Below are 4,500 nucleotides of genomic sequence, written 5' to 3'. Positions count from 1 at the left end.
ATCAGAGACTCCCTTTAAAGGGCCACTGTCCGCCCTCCACTCGAAAATATTTTCTTCCCCCTTGACTGTGAGGCTTCGCCCCCAGAGCGCAAGGACGAAAAATATTTTTGAAAAGAGTAACTAATAACGCAGTTACAGCCACCGCAATCACCCGATTTTGTGGTGTTTCTCTCCTCCAGTTTTCTCGCAAAGGTTTTTCACTCTCCTGCCCAGTCGTCTCGTTTCTACAAGCCAAAATCCTTTTTCTCCTCCGCATTTGGTGGGAGGCGGGGCGTGGCACTCTGTGTGTGCGAAAAGGAAACGGGGGAGGGAGCGCGCGCATTCATTATATTCAGTCCGGCCGTGGCGAGGGTAAAGCGAGTGGTGGACACAATTAGTTTTGTACGCCCATCCTTAACCCGTCAGTCAGCGAGACAGAACAATGAACGTCGTTTTCTAGCCTGACGTCAGCCTTGCGGCTCGACGGGCCAGTGTAGAGAAGGGGGAAGAAAGAGAGGATGAGAGAGATTTGATTTGTATTTTTGCTGCTTTGCGGCGCGCGTATCACTGTAGTATTTTGCACAGACTATCTCAGGTACCTGATCAAAGCTCCTTGGCTTAAAATGTCATACCCTGGACCCTTTAAAACAGCCTTACATTCACTGACATGAAAATAAATCTGAAATTATTTCTTATGGTGGCCTGGCCACAGGAGGGGGAGGTTGGTACTGGGGATCAGGATAGCTGAAAAGAAAAGCGTTAGCATAATATGCGCACGAAACTGTTGATTTAAAAATATAAAAGAGCTTAAGGTCCACGGGGGTCTTGCTGCTGGTGGAAGTCGAGCAGGGGGTCGAGCTGGAGGTTGTCTATAATGCGACACACGTCTTAGACCGCACAGTTCGCATAGCGAAAATAAAATGGTGTTTCTTACGGTGGTCTTGCCACAGGAGGGGGAGGTTGGTATGGTGGACCAGGCCTTGAAAGAAAAATCATGAAATGGTGTTCGCGCAACAGACATAAATTATAACCTGAAGAAAGGTATAAAGATGACCAAATTATCTCACGGTGGTCTCGCTACAGGAGGTGGTCCCGGAGGCAGCCTAGGCGGAGCTGGGGGTGGTCTAAAATTAAACAGATGTCTCAGAGACGGCCTTCTCCAAGTATTTAGGATGTGGAGCTTGAAACGAATACTGATTTAGGTCTTACTGTGGTCTGGTCAGAGGAGGGGCAGGTTGGTATGGGGGACCAGGAGGTCTGGAATGAATATTATGTAAGGCGGACATTGTGGATAAAAAAGCGTAAGAAGAAAAATAAATTCAGCTCAAAGTCATCTCACGGCGGTCTCGCGACAGCAGGTGGCCCTGGAGGAGGCCTTGGTGGGGGTGGTCTATAATGCGAAAGAAAGGCATGCTCATATTATGGTGATGAATGTCGATTTAGTTCTTACGGAGGTCTGGAAAGGTTAGTATTATACAATATGGACACTGAGAATATACGAGGCTAGGTAGGATAATCTCTCACGGTGGTCCAGCTACTGGCTGGAGGTAGTCTATAATACGACACGTGTCTTAGATCACTCAGTTCAGATTACGAAAATTACAAGTATTGATATTTCTTACGGTGGTCTTGCCACAGGAGGGGAAGGCTGGTACGGTGGACTGAAAAGGAAAGAGGCAACAGATGTGCACCGAAGTGATATGATTAAAAGGAAGGTTCAAAAAATGCCTCAATATGTTCTCACGTTGGTCTCGCTACAGGTGGGGGTCCAGGAGGAGGTCCAGGAGGAGGTCTTGGTTGAGCTGGGGGTGGTCTATAATACGACACGTGTCTTAGATCACTTAGTATATCAGTTCAGATTACGAAAATTAACATTATTGATATTTCTTACGGTTGTCTTGCCACAGGAGGGGAAGGTTGGTACGGTGGACTGGAAAGGAAAGAGGCAACAGATGTGCACCGAAGTGATATGATTAAAACGAAGGTTCAAAAAATGCCTCAATATGTTCTCACGTTGGTCTCGCTACAGGTGGGGGTCCAGGAGGAGGTCCAGGAGGAGGTCTTGGTTGAGCTGGGGGTGGTCTATAATACGACACGTGTCTTAGATCACTTAGTATATCAGTTCAGATTACGAAAATTAACATTATTGATATTTCTTACGGTTGTCTTGCCACAGGAGGGGAAGGTTGGTACGGTGGACTGGAAAGGAAAGAGGCAACAGATGTGCACAGAAATGGTATGAGTGAAAGTAAGGTTCAAAACATGTCTCAATATATTCTCACGTTGGTCTGGCTACAGTTGGGGGCCCGGGAGGAGACCTTGAAGGACCTTGCGGTAGTCTATAATGCGACAGAAATTTCAGAGCCTCTCTCGAGTACGAATTGACAATGTGGAGGTATAAATGAATGTCTAATAAATTCTTACGGTGGCTTGGCCCCCGCAGGTGGAGGCTGGTATGCCGGAGGAGGTCGCATTGGTGGTGTTCGTGTTGGTGGAGTTGGGGAACTGGGAGTATTTATACTGATGAAATAACGATGGTTACATTTGGCACACTGTTTGAATTTGTGCTTTGGTTCAAAGGTCTCGAATTATGCAATGAGCATCTTGTGTACACTGCGCAATTTTTTTATTGTAAGTTTTCCTTGCAGCGCATAACAGTTTAATTTTACCAACCACAAACAAAAAATTAGAAGTATATATTTATGGAGTGGTAGTCAACTTAGAGAGAGCCCATTGTTCTGCATCTGCTATATACGCCCATCATGGCGCATTTTTCCAAAACCGACTTTCCGTTTCACTGCTTTTCTAACAGGGCGGTTATTGCCTAACGCCTTTTATTAAATCCTCTAAACATAGCTGTAACCTAGCCGTAGCTTTAAAAGCTAGCCGAGCCGCCATCTGGCCACTGCTAGCCTGGTTGCTTTCTCGGATATTTCACCTGAACAAAGAGCTTGCACTTCAAGCACGCGTAGGAGTGTTTTTCGGTGTCCGCTCTTTAGAGCAGTTCGACCCTAAATATTGCGGTCAACATTTTTTTTTACACTTGCCAATTCATTTATACGAAAGATCATTCAACAGTGGCTGAGTCAAATCTTACGCTACTTAAAGCACTGGGTTAACAAAGATAAAAAAAGAGTGCTAAATTTTACTCACACAGAAAGACGAACAAGACGAACAGAGCGCCCGTCCTGTTCGTCTTTCTGTGGTATGTGTGTAAGATTTAGCGCTGTTTTTATCTTTTTTAACCCAGTGTCACACCAACTGCTCATCTTTGACAGCGGCACGACCAGTCTTTTCCTACTCGGTCCGCAAGGCGACGCGTTTATGTTCATGGAGCACTCTTCACCGCTTTCATATGCTAAATATGTCTCGCTTACAGCAGCCTGACAGTATATCTGTCTTTGTCCTAGCATAACACAGTTGTATCGCCCTACCCTGCGCACGTTAAGTACAAAAGTCCTCGTTGAACAACGTCATTTGCTAAAATTAGCGCTGATCCTCACCATACACCATTTGGTTAGCTTGCGAGCTTGTGCCGCGCTCGTGAACACTAACCAATTGAAAGTTCGCATGTTCTTTTGTGAGATACTTGAAGCTTCTACAAGGCCCGCCGTGGCGGTGCAGGACGCGAGACTAGTGTGCCCAAAGATGCGAATCCCGGCCACGGCAGCCACGGAGGCGAGAAGCAAGGCGCCCGTGTGCTGTGCGATGTCAGTACACAGTAAAGAACCCCAGGTGGTCAAAATTTCCGGAGTCTTGAACTACGGCGTTTCTCAAAGCCTGAGTCGCTTTGGAACGCTAAAGCCCCCAAACTAAACTGAACTAAACTACTTTTACAACCGCCTTGCAACTAGCCGGCATGAACTCCCATGTTATTTTGGTTTACCTCAGGGTATTATGGCGCGCCGAATAAACATTCTGCTACATCTGCTCGCACGCAGATTCTTCGCTCAGATTACTGCATGAAGGTTCTACTGCCATCGCGTCTCAGGTTCAAATGGTCATTACTGAAGAGGTTGGAAAAGGCGCAGTAACTGATTGAGGAGTTTTTTTTTTTAACTACCTGTGGGAAAAGCCAAGTTGTCCGCCTAATACATGCGGTGGTCTGGGTGAAAGATGGACGCTTGGGTTTTTACCCTAATTACAGGAAAAGCATTTTGAGCGGCCAAAGAGAAAGCAACAATTTTACCACGTTCTGTTGCCTCCGTAGGATAGCTTTCTTTCTTGCCCACATCAGGGCATTCTCGTTCGCGAAATGCCTCTACGTACCAAACTACGAAACTTAAAAAAATTTCAGGTCTGTATGTTTGGGAGCTACTTCACAGCAGTTATGCTCACATTTCGGAGCTTTTTACCTAAGGCTCCTTCTGCGTGCGAATAAATATCGAGTCAGTTTGGCGCAGCAGTGTAAATAACTGAGCCGCATATAAAGTACGCTTACTTTTTTCGCCTACGTTCCGGCAGAAGTGCACCGCCACCGTAGACGGCGGCCAGGAAAAATTATGGTGCGCCAACAAATCT

At 46.2% G+C, this 4,500-nt stretch overlaps 1 long non-coding RNA gene across 1 annotated transcript; it reads right to left on the bottom strand.

Annotated features, from left to right (window-relative positions):
• Positions 1-1,602: 1,602 nt before the first annotated feature.
• Positions 1,603-1,909, bottom strand: LOC146210341 (uncharacterized). The gene is made up of 3 exons (XR_014703531.1): positions 1,871-1,909; positions 1,724-1,792; positions 1,603-1,640 (listed from the first exon to the last, which is right to left on the bottom strand). It is a non-coding gene; the product is annotated as an uncharacterized LOC146210341 (long non-coding RNA).
• Between the last annotated feature and the right edge of the window lie 2,591 nt (positions 1,910-4,500).

Source organism: Amblyomma maculatum, chromosome 1, assembly GCF_055883805.1.
Source record: "Amblyomma maculatum isolate TAMU_Amacu chromosome 1, ASM5588380v1, whole genome shotgun sequence".
Lineage (NCBI taxonomy): Eukaryota > Metazoa > Arthropoda > Arachnida > Ixodida > Ixodidae > Amblyomma > Amblyomma maculatum.
The sequence above is the reverse complement of the archived record's forward strand: the minus strand, read 5'-3'. Positions and strand labels throughout refer to the sequence as shown.